We start from the raw sequence: 15124 nt of genomic DNA on the forward strand, positions 1-15124 counted from the left end.
GTTTTATTTCACTTTCCCAAATTAAAATCCTCCCCTTCTAATACCTCATGAAATTTATTTAAAACAGAAAAAGGGAGTGAGAGAGAACCCACAAAAACACAAAGGTAGGTTGTGAAATTGAGCTGAATGAATCTGGGAATTTGTGGGGCTGGCACTAGGAAAAAGTGACCATGAAAACTGCAGGATTGTCATAAAAACCCAACTGGTTCACTAATGTTCTTCAGGGAAGGGAACCTGCCACCCGGTCTGGGCCTACACAAGACTCTTGGCTCCATCGGAGCAAATAGAGAGAGAGGTTGGAGAAGCATTGGATAAAACAGAGGGATAAACTCTAAATCTCCATCCCTAGAAGGACCAGGGTAACAGGTGACACCATCACATCCAAGTTCCCCTCCAAGTCACACACCGTCCTGACTTGTCTGACATCCAGAACTGGATTAACAGAAATTTCCTCCATTTAAATATTGAGAAGACGAAAGCCATTGTCTTCAGTCCTCGCTACAAACTCCACTCCATAGTCACTGGCTCCATCCCTCTACCTTGCTGGGAGTCAGATCAGAACGGACCTGTGGGAGATACTCGGGAGATGAGAAGCGCCAATAAATACAGACCGGGGATTTGAAAGAGGAGCACCTATAAAGACAGACCGAGGATTTGAGTGAGGAACGTCTGTAAATACAGACCGGGGATTTGAGTGAGGAGTGTCTATACATACAGACTGGGGATTTGAGTGTGGAGTGTCTATAAATACAGACCGGGGGTTTGAGTGAGGAGCATCTATAAATACAGACTGGGGACTTGAGTGAGGAGTGTCTATAAATACAGACTGGGGATTTGAGTGAGGAGTGTCTATAAACACAGACTGGGGACTTGAGTGAGGAGCGTCTATAAATACAGACCGGGGATTTGAGAGAGGAGCACCTATAAATACAGACTGAGGATTTGAGTGAGGAGTGTCTATAAATACAGACGGGGGATTTGAGTGAGGAGTGTCTATAAATACAGACCGGAGATTTGAGTGAGGAACATCTATAAATACAGGCTGGGGGTTTGAGTGAGGAGCACCTATAAATACAGACCGCGGATTTGAATGAGGGGCGTCTATAAATACAGACCGGGGTTTTGAGTGAGGAGTGTCTATAAATACAGACCTGGAATTTGAGTGAGGAACGTCTATAAATACAGACCGGGGATTTGAGTGAGGAATGCCTATAAATACAGAGGGGGATTTGAGAGAGGAACGTTTATAAATACAGACTGGGGATTTGAGTGAGGGACGCTTATAAATACAGACCGGGAATTTGAGTGAGGAACGTCTATAAATACAGACCGGGGATTTGAGTGAGGAGTGTCTATAAATACAGACGGGGGCTTTGAGCGAGGAACGTCTATAAATACAGAATGGGGATTTGAGTGAGAAGCGCCTATAAATACAGACCGGGGATTTGAGTGAGGAACGTCTATAAATACAGACTGGAGATTTGAGCGAGGAGCGTCTATAAATACAGACTGGGGATTTGAGCAAGGAGCTTCTATTAATACAGACTGGGGATTTGAGTGAGGAGTGTCTATAAATACAGACCAGGGATTTGAGTGAGGAGCGTCTATAAATACAGACCGGAGATTTGAGTGAGGAATGCCTATAAATACAGATGGGGGATTGGAGTGAGGAAAGTCTATAAATACAGACTGGGGATTTGAGTGAGGAACGTCTATAAATAAAGACCGGGGATTTGACTGAGGAAAACATATAAATACAGAGTGAGGATTTGAGTGAGGAGTGTCTATAAATATGGACCAGAGATTTGAGTGAGGAACGTCTATAAATACAGGCTGGGGGTTTGAGTGAGGAGTGCCTAAAAATACAGACTGGGGATTTCAGTGAGAAGTGTCTATAAATACAGACGGGGGATTTGAGTGAGGAATGCCTATAAATACAGGCTGGGGATTTGAGTGAGGAACGTCTATAAATACAGATCAGGGATTTGAGTGAGGAGCGTCTATAAATACAGACCGGGGATTTGAGTGAGGAATGCCTATAAATACAGACGGGGGATTGGAGTGAGGAAAGTCTATAAATACAGACCGGGGATTTGAGTGAGGAACACATATAAATACAGAGTGAGGATTTGAGTGAGGAACGTCTATAAATACAGACGGGGGATTTGAGTGAGGAGTGTCTATAAATACGGACCAGAGATTTGAGTGAGGAACGTCTATAAATACAGGCTGGGGGTTTGAGTGAGGAGTGCCTATAAATACAGAGTGGGGATTTGAGTGAGGAGCGTCTATAAATACAGACGGGGGATTTGAGTGAGGAATGCCTATAAATACAGGCTGGGGATTTGAGTGGGTCGCACCTGTAAATACAGAACGGGGATTTGAGTGAGGAACGTCTATAAATACAGACCGGGGTTTTGAGTGAAGAGCATCTAGAAATACAGGCTGGGGATTTGAGTGAGGAGTGTCTATAAATACAGATCGGGGATTTGAGTGAGGAGTGCCTATAAATACAGACCGGGGATTTGAATGAGGAGCGTCTATAAATACAGACCGGGGATTTGAGTGAGGAGTGCCTATAAATACAGACCGGGGATTTGAGTGAGGAATGTCCATAAATACAGACCGGGAATTTGAGTGAGGAATGTCTATAAATACAGACCGGGGATTTGAGTGAGGAACGTCTATAAATACAGACTGGGAGTTTGAGTGAGGAGCGCCTATAAATACAGACCGGGGATTTGAGTGAGGAACGCATATAAATACAGACTGAAGATTTGAGTGAGGGACGCCTATAAATACAGACCGGGGATTTGAGTGAGGAGTGTCAATAAATACAGACTGAAGATTTGAGTGAGGAACACCTATAAATACAGACCGGGGATTTGAGTGAGGAGTGTCTATAAATACGGACGGGGGATTTGAGTGAGAAGCGCCTATAAATACAGACCGGGGATTTGAGTGAGGAACGTCTATAAATACAGACTGGGGATTTGAGCAAGGAGCGTCTATGAATACAGACCAGGGATTTGAATGAGGAACGTGGAAAATACAGACCGGGGATTTGAGTAAGGAGTGTCTATAAATACAGACCAGGGATTTGAGTGAGGAGCGTCTATAATTACCAACCGGGGATTTGAGTGAGGAGTGTCTAAAAAGACAGACTGGGAGTTTGAGTGAGGAACGCCTATAAATACAGACTGGGGGTTTGAGTGAGGAACGCCTATAAATACAGACTGGGGCGTTGAGTGCGGAACACATATAAATACAGAGTGAGGATTTGAGTGAGGAGCGTCTATAAATACAGACCGGGGATTTGAGTGAGGAAAGTCTATAAATATAGACGGGGTATTTGAGTGAGGAGTGTCTATAAATACAGACTGGGAATTTGAGTGAGGAACGTCTATAAATACAGGCTGGGGGTTTGAATGAGGAGCGTCGAGAAATACAGACGGGGGATTTGAGTGAGGAATGCCTATAAATACAGGCTGAGGATTTGAGTGGGTCACACCTGTAAATACAGACCGGGGATTTGAGTTAGGAACGCCTAATAAATACAGACCGGGGTTTTGAGTGAGGAGCATCTATAAATACAGGCTGGGGATTTGAGTGAGGAGTGGCTATAAATACAGACGGGGGATTTGAGTGAGGAGCGTCTATAAATACAGACCGGGGTTTTGAGTGAGGAGCATCTATAAATACAGGCTGGGGATTTGAGTGAGGAGTGTCTATAAATACAGACCGGGGATTTGAGTGAGGAGTGTCTATAAATACAGACCGGGGATTTTCGTGAGGAGCATCTATAAATACAGACTGGGGATTTGAGAGAGGAGTGTCTATAAATTTAGACGGGGTATTTGAGTGAGGAGTGTCTATAAATACAGACCGGAGATTTGAGTGAGGAACGTCTATAAATACAGGCTGGGGGTATGAGTGAGGAATGCCTATAAATACAGACCGGGGATTTGAGTGAGGAACGTCTATAAATACAGACTGGGGATTTGAGCGAGGAGCGTCTATAAATACAGGCTGGTGATTTGAGTGAGGAGTGTCTATAAATACAGATGGGGGATTTGAGTGAGGAGCGTGTATAAATACAGACGGGGGATTTGAGTGAGGAGCGTCTATAAATACACACCGGGTATTTGAGTGAGGAGTGTCTGTAAATACAGACCGGGTATTTGAGTGAGGAGTGTCTATAAATACAGACCGGGGATTTGAGTGAGTAACGTCTATAAATACAGACGGGGGTTTTGAGTGAGGAGCGCCGATAAATACAGACGGGGGATTTGAGTGAGTAACGTCTATAAATACAGACTGGGGGATTTGAATGAGGAGCATCTATAAATACAGACCGGGGATTTGAGTGAGGAACGCCTATAAATACAGACCGGGGATTTGAGTGAGGAACGTCTATAAATACAGACGGGGGATTTGAGTGAGGAATGTCTATAAATACAGAGCGGGGATTTGAGAGAGGAGCATCTATAAATACAGACCGGGGATTTGAGTGAGGAGTGTCTATAAATACAGACCGAGGATTTGAGTGAGGAGTGTCTATAAATACAGATTGGGGATTTGAGAGAGGAGCGTCTATAAATACAGACGGGGGATTTGAGTGAGGAACGTCTATAAATACAGACGGGGGATTTGAGTTAGGAGTGTCTATAAATACAGACCGGGGATTTGAGTGAGGAATGCCTATAAATACAGACTGAGGATTTGAGAGAGGAGCGCATATAAATACAGAGTGAGGATTTGAGTGAGGAACGTCTATAAATACAGACGTGGGATTTGAGTGAGGAGTGTCTATAAATACAGACGGGGGATTTGAGTGAGGAGCGTCTATAAATACAGACGGGGGATTTGAGTGAGGAGCGTCTATAAATACAGAGGGAGGATTTGAGTGAGGAATGCCTATAAATACAGATGGGGTATTTGAGTGAGGAACGTCTATAAATACAGACGGGGGATTTGAGTGAGGAACGTCTATAAACACAGACGGGGGATTTGAGTGAGGAACGCCTATAAATACAGATGGGGGATTTGAGTGAGAAACGCCTATAAATACAGACCGTGGTATTTGAGTGAGGAGTGTTTATAAATACAGACGGGGGATTTGAGTGAGGAACGCCTATAAATACAGACGGGGTATTTGAGTGAGGAGTGTTTATAAATACAGACGGGGTATTTGAGTGAGGAATGTGTATAAATACAGACTGGGAATTTGAGTGAGGAACGTCTATAAACACAGACGGGGGGTTTGAGTGAGGAATGGGCTGTTTAACTGTTGCAGCTGCTGTGAGGCAGCAGGAGTGGGGGGAAAGAGGCAACTGTGATGTCACAGGAAGCTGGTACGTTGGTTGGTCGGAAAGTGTTCAGTCTAAGGGTCAGTGTGTGAGAAACCAGCTTAGGACAGGCGAGTTCGGGTAGATCTATAAATAAAAATAACTTTACAATAATAAACCAAAATTTGAAAACTTTAAAATTCAAATAAAACAACAAAGATTTTAAACAAGCAACAAAATAGAGTTACTTAAATAAACATCTAATACACATCCCGTGTGGTTAAGAAGCATATAATCCTTAGTTGTCAGTGGTACTAGCATTCAGTAAACACAGTAAATTGTAGCATACATAGGAAGAAAGTAATTAAAGTAAATTAACTAAATAACATAAGTTAGAATGGTAGGACAGGGGTTATGTTGCAGCTGTGAGATGTGGGAGCTTTTGGATGCCAAGGTGATCCATGACAAACACGTTTGCAGGAAGTGTAAGCAGCCTGAGGAATTCCGGATCAGGATTATTGATCTAGAAACCGAAATGCAGACACTGTGCAACATAAGGGACGTGGAGAAATACCTGGATACTTTGTTCCGGAAGACAGTCACACCTCTTAGAAGAGGGTCATCTGTTTGATCAGCAGTGAGGGACAGGAGGATGTGACTGTCAGTGAGGCAGGTAATGGGACTGAGCAGGCAGGAGTGGAGGAGTCTCAGACTTTGCAAGTGTCAAACAGGTTTGAGGTGCTCACAACCTGTGTGGATGAAAGTGAAATGTGCAAGGTGGATGAGCTGGCTGGCCATGACACTGTGGTACAGGAAGCCATTCATGCAGGGGGAGCAAAAAGGAATGTAGTGGTAGGAAGGGATAGTATAGTGAGGGCATTGACACTGTTTTCTGCAGCAAAAAGTGAGGGTCCAGACGGCTGTGTTGCTTGCCCAGTGCCAGGGTTCAGGACATCTGCTCAGGGCTGGAGAGGGACTTGCAATGGGAGGGGGAGAATCCAGTTGTCGTGGTCCATGTACGTACCAATGACATAGCTAGAACTAGGAAAGAGGTTCTGTAAAGTCAGTATAAGAAGCTAGGTACCAAATTATGTAGCAAAAACTCAAAGGTAATAATCTCTGGATTATTACCTGAGCCACGTGCAAATTGGCATTGGGCAAATAAGATTAGCGAGACCAATACGTGGCTCAAAGATTGGTATGGGAGAACTGGGTTCCGGTTTGTGGGGCACTGGTATCAGTGCTGGGGACAGTGGGGGCTGTACCGTTGGGACGGTTTACACCTGAACCGTGCTGGGATGAGTGTCCTCGCAAATCGCATAGCTCGGGAAGTAGAGAGGGCTTTAAACTGAACAAGAGCAGTGAGGGATCAAGCTTGGGTAGAGGTAGCAATTCAAGGTGCAGTGTCAAGACAGGAGAGCAAAATAGTAATATCAGAAATGAGGTCAGAGAATGGCAGGAAAGGACTGAGAGAAAAAAACCTAAGAATAAATTAACAGTCAAGACTAGATGTTACAACGGTAACAAAAAGACAAGACTGAAGGCTCTCTGTCTGAATGTACATAGCATTCAAAACAAAGTAAGTGAATTGATGACCCACACAGAAGTAAATAAATATGATCTGATAGTAATTACGGAGACGTGGCTGCAGGACAACTAAGATTGGGTCCTTAATATTGATGGGTACATGGCATTCAAGGAGAATAGGAAGCTAGGTAAAGGTGGAGGGGCTGCATTGTTAATCAAAGAGGGCATTGGTGCAATAGTTAGAGATGACCTTGGATCAGGATGTAGAATCGGTTTGGGTGCAGATGAGGAATAGTAGGGAGAAAATAGTCATTAGTGGGAGTGGTTGATGGGCCCCTAACAGCAGCCATAGTGTCGGGCAAAGTATTCAAGAGAAAATATTGTGTGCTTGTGATAAAGGGACGGCAATAATCATGGGTGATTTTAATCTACACATTAACTGGAAAAATCAGATTGGCAGGAATAGCCTGGATGAGGAGTTCTTAGAATGCTTTTGAGATAGTTTCTTAGAGCAGCATGTTCAGGAGCCAATCAGAGAGCAGGTTATATTTAACTTGGTATTGTGTAATGTGACAGGATTAATTAATGACCTCAGAGTAAGGGCACTACTAGGTAGCAGCGAGCACATTATGGTTGAATTTTACATCCAGTTTGAAAGGGAGAAGAGTGGGTCAAAGACTAGTATCTTAAACTTAAATAAGGGCAATTATGTGGGGATGAAAGCTGAGCTAGCTGAAGTGAACTGGGAAACTAGCCTAGAGGATAGATGAATAGAGAAGCAGTGGCAGACATTTAAGGGGATATTTCTGAGTATTCAGAATGAGTACATCCCGACCATAAAGAAAAATCATAAGGGGAGGACCCACCGTCTGTGGTTAACTGAAGAAGTTAAAGAAAGCATCAGCTTAAGGAAAAAGCAGACAACTCCACAAAGATGAGCAGCAGGACAGATGATTGGACAGAATATAAAGAACAGTCGAAAATGGCTAAAAGGTTAATCAGGAGAAAGAAATTAGAGTGTGAGAGGAAGTTTGCTAGAAATGTAAAAATGGATAGCAAGTGTTTCTACAGGTGCTTAAAAAGGAAAAGAGTGAGCAAAGTGAGTGTTGGTCCTCTAGAGGGTGACAGTGGGGAGTTAATAGTAGATGAGGAAATGGTGGAAGAAATGAATAATATTTTGCTTCTGTGTTCAATATAGAGGATACAGAAAACAATCCAGTAATAGCTGCAAATCAGAAGGTGACAGGAGAAAGGAACTTGGTGAAATTGAAATCACTGGGGAAATGGTAGTGAGCAAATTGAAGAAGCTGCCGATGTCAAGTCTCTGGGACCCAATGAACTACATCCTAGGGTCTTAAAAGAGGCGGCTAATGCAGTAGTCGGTGCGCTGGTGTTAATTTTCCAAAATTCACTCGATTCTGGAAAGGTTCCGTCAGATTGGAAAGCAGCAAATATAACCCCTCTATTCAAGAAGGGAGGGAGGCAGAAAACAGGAAACTATAGGCCAGTTAGCTTGACGTCTGTCGGGGGGATGTTATCAGAATCAATCATTAAGGAGGTTATAGCTGGGCACTTAGAAGAGCTCAAGGCAATCGGGAAGAGTCAGCATGGTTTTGTGAAAGGAAAATCCTGTTTAACCAATTGATTGGAGTTTTTTTGAAGGAGTAACATGCGCAATGGATAAAGGGGAGCCTGTAGACATACTGGACTTGGATTTCCAGAAGGCATTTGAGAAGGTGCCACATCAAAGATTATTATGGAAAATAAAAGCGCATGGTGTAGGGGGTAACTTATTAGCATGGATAGGAGATTGGCTGGCTGGCAGAAAGCAGAGAGTATGTGTAAATGGGTCTTTTTGTGATTGGCAGGATGTGACGAGTGGAGTCCCACAGGGATCTGTATTGGGGCCTCAACTTTTTATGATTTACATCAATGACTTAGATGAGGGGAGTGAAGACATGGTCGCTAAATTGGCAGATGGCACAAAGATAGGTAGGAAAGTATGTTGTGAAGAGGACATGAGGAGGTTGCAGATGGATGTAGATAGGTTGAATGAGTGGCCAAAGATCTGGCAAATGGAGTGACATGTGGGAAAATGTGAAGTTGGTCACTTTGGCAGGAAGAACAAAAAAGCAGAGTATTGCTTAAATGGAGAATGGCTGCTTAATTCTGAGGTGCAGAGGGACCTAGGTGTTCTAGTAAATGAGTCACAAAAAGTTTGTATGCAGGTACAGCAAGTAATTAATAAGGCTAATGGAATGCTATCCTTTGTTAGGAGAGGGGTTGAACATAAAAATAAGGATGTTATGCTTCAGTTGTACAGGACTGCACCTTGAATTCTGTGTGCAGTTTTGGTCTCCTTATTTAAGGAAGGATATAAATGCATTGGAGGCGGTTCAAAGGATGTTCACTAGATTGATACCTGGAATGAGTGCGCTGTCTTATGAGGAAAGGTTGGACAGACTGGGCTTGTTTCCACTGGAGTTTAGAGGAGGGAGGAGTGATTTGATTGAAGTATACAAGATCCTGAATGGCCTTGACAAGGTGGACATGGAAAGGATGTTTCCTCTTGTGGGTGAGTCCAGAACTAGGGGGCACTGTTTCAAAATTAGGGGGTTGCCCTTTTAGGACAGAGATGAGGATAATTTTTTTCTCTCAGAGTGATGTGCGAATGGGAACTCTCTGCCTTAGAAGGCGGTGGAGGCGCGATCATTGAATATTTTTAAGACACAGGTAGATAGATTATTGTTAGGCAAGGGAATCAAAGGTTATCGAGGTTAGATGGGAATGTGGAAATTCAAACACAAGAAGATCAGCCATGATCTTATTGAATGGCACAGCAAGCTTGAGAGGCCAAATGTTCTGCTCCCGTTCCTATTCCAAATGTTCTTATGGTGTCTCTCCAGTGTGAATTCGCTGGTGTATTTGTAAGTGGGATGACTGAGTGAATCCCTTCCCACACATGGAGCAGGTGAATGGTCTTTCCCCAGTATGAAACCGTTGGTGTCTCAGCAGGCCAGCTGGCTGAGTGAATCCCTTCCCACACACGGAGCAGGTGAATGGTCTCTCTCCAGTGTGAATTTGCTGGTGTGTTCGGAGCCTGGATGACTGAGTGAATCCCTTCCCACACTCGGAGCAGGTGAATGGTCTCTCCCCACTGTGAACTCACCGGTGTATCAGCAGGTCAGATGACTGCTTGAATCCCTTCCCACACTCAGAGCAGGTGAATGGTCTCTCCCCAGTGTGAACCCACTGGTGTATCAGCAGGTCAGATGACTGAGTGAATCTCTTCCAACACTCAGAGCAGACAAACGGTCTCTCCTCATTGTGAATTCGCTGGTGTGTTCACAGGTGGGATGATTGAGTGAAACCATTCCCACATTCAGAGCAAGTGAATGGTCTCTCCTCAGTGTGAATTTGCTGGTGTGTTCGCAGGTTGGCTGACAGAGTGAATCCCTTCCCACACTCGGAGCAGGTGAACGGCCTCTCCCCAGTGTGACTGTGTCGATGGATTTCCAGCTGGGATGGGTAATTGAATCCTTTCCCACAGTCCTCACATTTCCACAGTTTCTCCATGGTTCAAGTGCCCTGTGTCTCTCCAGGTTTGATGATCAGTTGAATCCTTGTCCACACATAGAACACGTGTACAATTTCCCCCTGCTGTGAATGGTTTGATGTTATTTCAGGCTGTGTAACTGGTTAAAGCTCTTTCCACAGTCAGTTCACTGGAACACTCTCACTCGGGTGTGTGTGTCTCAGTGCTTTTCCACTCACACTGATGTTGGAAATCTTTTCCCACAGAAAGAACAAACATTTCTCTTTCCACATTCAAAGACGATAATATTCATGATGAATCGAGTGACTCGGTCAGATCTTGATGTGATGTTTGGTTTGAGTTGCCCCTCTGTAAATCCTCCCCTTCCGATACCCTGTAAAAGGGGTTTACAAATGTGATCACTGTAAGAACAGGATAGAAATTCAGAGCAGACAATTCTCATTTCTATGGAACATTATTTCCTATCTTCTTCTCCCAAAGCTGCAAATCCCTGTCCCACACATTCTCCCTCCTCTCTGTGCTGAAGCCAAACAGAGTTTTGGATAATTCTTCCTGTATCTTTTAAACAAATTTGTCCAACTGAAGATAACAATATGTTTCATCATTTACTTCAGTCATTACTCATGACAAAACATTAATCTGAAACTCCCTGACCGACCACACAGAACAGCAGACGTTCACCTTGTGTCCAAAACTTACTATGTGGAGATTTAATGAGTGATTGTGCAGGTGGTTTCTCCAAACCTCCCAGGATTTCCTTCCTTCCTTCTCTCCCTCTCTAACTAAGTTAAACCTGGGATCAGTCTCATGGTCTATTCTGGTTACTGCTTCTCTTCCTGATGACTAATTAACTCCAATTAAATACTGAGAAGACTGAAGACACTGTTTTCAGTCCCTGCTCCAATCTCCATTCCCTAGATACCATCTCCATCCTTCTCCCTGGGAACAGTCTGAGATTAAACCAGTCTGTTTATAAACTCGGTGTTACATTTGATCTCGAGATCAGATTCTGACCTCATATCTGTGCCATCACTAAAATCGCCTATTTCCACCTCTGTAACATTACCCGCCCTCACCCTGTCTCAGCGCATCTGCTGCTGAAACCCTCATCACTGCCGTTGTTACCTCCAGACTTGAACGACTATCCCAACACACTCCTGGCTGGTCTCCCACACTCTGCTCTCCTTAAATGTGAAGCCATCCAAAAGTCCGCTGTCCATGTCTTCACTCGTAGCAAGTCCTGTTCCTCTGTCACCCTCTGCTTCCTGACCTGCCTTGGATCCCGGTCAAGCAACAGCTTGATTTTAAAATTCTCATCCTTGTTTTCAAATCCCTCCATGGCCTCGCCCCTCCCTTTCTCTGTAATCTCCTCCAGCCCCACAACTCTCCGAGATATCTGCACTGCTCGAATTCTGATAGCTTGTACATTCTCCATTTTAATCACTCCAGCATTAATGACCTTTCCTTATGTTCCCTCGTTCCCAAATTCTGAAATTCTCTCCCTACACATCTCCCTCTGTCTACCACATTTTCCCCCTTTAAGACACTTGAGTATTGCTAAAAAAAAAGAGACATTCTATTGAAACCTTTTCTCTTGTACTCATCAGGACTGGCGCAAGAACATCAAATTTAAAAGATTATCAGTCGGGCTCATAATGAGGCTCACTTATGCTTGCTATAAGCTGCATGTATTCATACACAGGGAACTGTCCACTGCAGACAGAAGGTGCATGTCCAGGGATGGGGCTGTTTGTTGAATTAAACAAAAGCATGGAGGATGATAGCTCTTTGGTGCATTCTCCATGGTAATGCCTTGACCAATCAGAGCTGACTGGCCAAACCAGTCAACACCCATTCCTCGTGCAGCATAAATTGTTATTCGCTGAGAAATTTGTTTTTTTTGCATCTGTCCAGAGGAGTGCAACATGAAATATCAGCAAATATGTCTCCCTTTTTCAGCAATGTTTAAATTCTGTACTGCTGAGTGACTGTGGGTTTATAATTCTATTGTTGCTGATCTAAAACTCCTGGTGAACACACATTTTATGAACGTCTCCCTCGGGCTGTTGCTCATTGTCCCCGTGAGGATGGCGGCCGCGCATGCGCCCTGTAGCATATTGTCCAATCAAGATGGCGGCCGCGCATGCGCTATTCTCCACATTCCCCCTATAAAGATGGCGGTCGATAACTCGGGCCTTTTTTCCGCAGCTCCGAGCAAACCCGGGACCGGTGGCTCCTTATTGAGGGTTTGGAGCCGACACCGTGAGTTTATGAAGCTTCCAAATTCACCCGTCAGCCCTATCTCTGTTCACGGGTTTATTTTCGGTTCTACATCCGCACTCCGTCCTTGTTAAACCCGCATTTTAAATCCGCTCGCTCGAGTTCACTTACCGCCTGTCTCCACGGACTGCGCATGTTCCGACTCCAAATGACTGGCGGCAGCTCCGGACCAATAGGAAGAAGGGGCGGGATTGGATGACCGAGCGGGAGCAGCTGGTCCTCCAGCCAATTGGAGTGAGAGGGGCGGAGCCTGCCGGGAGTGGAGCATGCGCAATGTGGGCGCGGGACCGGGATGAAGACGGTGGATTTTTTTTCCCCCAATAATTGATATAGATTTTTCTTTTCCCACCTATTTCCATTATTTTTAAATGTATTTCCATCCATTGTTTTATCTCTACCTTTTAGCCTTTTTCAATTCCTTCCCCCCACCCCCACTAGGGCTCTCTGTACCTTGCTCCTCCTGCTTTCTACCCTTAATTAGCACATTCCTTAGATAATATCACCACCTTCAACACCTCTTTTTCCTCTTGTCTGTGAATTCTTTTGGTTTTCTCCACCTATCACTGGCCCTCTATCCAGCTCTACTTGTCCCACTCCCCCCTTAAACCAGCTTATATTTCACCTCTCTTCTATTTTTACTTGGTTCTGTTGAAGAGTCATATGGACTCGAGATGTTAACTGTGTTCCTCTCAGCAGACGCTGTCAGACCTGCTGAGTTTTTCCAGACATTTTTGTTTTTGTTGCGGTGGAATTTAAAGTCCAGCGGGTGAGAAAGGGCCGAGTGCAGGAGAGGAATGGAGCCGGAGGGTGGACTGGGAGGATTCACAAACACCCGGTGTAGGACTCCAAACCCGGATTACAAACTCCCGGAGCCCAGTTTATACTGAGTGTTTGGAAACTCCTTTTACAGGGGGTTAGAAGGGGAGGATTTACACACAGCAAACTCAAACCAAGAGAAATATTTGTCTCTTTGGACTGACCTGCTGAAACACATTGAATTCACACTGTCTAGAGGCTGTTCAGTTGCTCACAGTGTGGTAAGAGGTCCAGGACATCATCCGAACTGCTGGGACACCAGCGCATTCTCACTGACAAGAGACCTTTTAATTTAAGTGTGAGAAGTCCTTTAAAAGGTGTGGGGAAATTTTCTAGTGCTGTCGGTGGGCTCTTAAACTAATCTGGCATGGGGGTGGGATACTGAGTAGAGGTATAGTAGGGGGTGATGTACATACAAGGATATAAGAAAAAACAAGTCAGTCTGGAAGGCAGGGTGTACATAGTCAAGTTAAGGCACAAGGCAAGGCTGGATGACATTTATTTTAATGTAAGGAGTGCTGTGAGTAAGGCAGATGAGTTGCAGATGCTGATTAACACATGGGGATATGATATCATTGCTATCACGGCGACATGGCTGAGGGAGGGGCAGGACTGGCAGCTGAATATTCCAAGGTATAAAATCTTCAGGTGAGACAGGAAGGGGGCGGAGGTTGTAAAAGAGATGGTGGTGTCACAATATTGATCAAGGAGTCAATTACTGCAGTAAGGAGGGATGGTATCTTGGAAGGTTCCTTAAATCAGGCCGTATAGGTAGAACTTATATAAGTTAAAATCCAAAGGCATTTTATAAGTATATTCAGGGCAAGAGGATAACCAGGGAAAGATTAGGGCCCATCAGGGACCAAAATGGCAATCTGTGTGAGGAGCTGGAAGATGTAGGTGAGGTTTTAAATGAGTACTTTCCATCTGTATTAACTATACAGAAGGATGATGTGGATATAGAAATCAGGGAGGGGGACTGTGATATACTTGAACAAATGAGTATTGAGAGGGAGGAGGTATTAGCGGTTTTATTGGGCCTTAAAAGTGTATTTATCCACAGGCCCAGATGAGATGTATCCCAGGTGTTGTGGGAGGCAAGGGAGGAGATTGCAGGGGCCCTGACATTAATTTTGAAATTCTCTCTGGTCACAGGAGAAGTACCAGAGGACTGGAGGACAGCTAATGTGGTGCCATTATTAAAGAAGAATGGTAGGGATAAACCAGGGAGCTAATAGGCCAGTGAGTCCAACATCAGTGGTAGGGAAACTTTTGGAAACGTTCTGAGGGACAGAATTAATCCCCACGTGGAGAGGCAAGAATTAATCAAGGATAGTCAGCATGGCTTTGTCAGTCAGAGATCATGTCGAACAAATTTGATTGAATTTTTCGAGGAGGTGACGAGGTGTGTAGATGAGGGTAGTTCAATTGATGTAGTCCACATGGAATTCTCTAAGGCTTTTGACAAGGTCTGGCATGGGAAACAGGTCCAGAAGGTAAGAGCCCATGTGATCCAGGGAAATTTGGCAAATTGGATCCAGAATTAGCTCAGTGTCAGGAGGCAGAGGGTGATGGCCAAAGGTTGTTTTTGTGACTGGAAGCCTGTGTCCAGTGGCGTACTGCAGGGTTGGGTGCTGGGTCCCTTGTTGTTTTAAGT

The sequence above is a fragment of the Cetorhinus maximus genome, chromosome 23 (assembly GCF_964194155.1).
Source record: "Cetorhinus maximus chromosome 23, sCetMax3.hap1.1, whole genome shotgun sequence".
In the NCBI taxonomy this organism is placed as follows: Eukaryota; Metazoa; Chordata; class Chondrichthyes; order Lamniformes; family Cetorhinidae; genus Cetorhinus; species Cetorhinus maximus.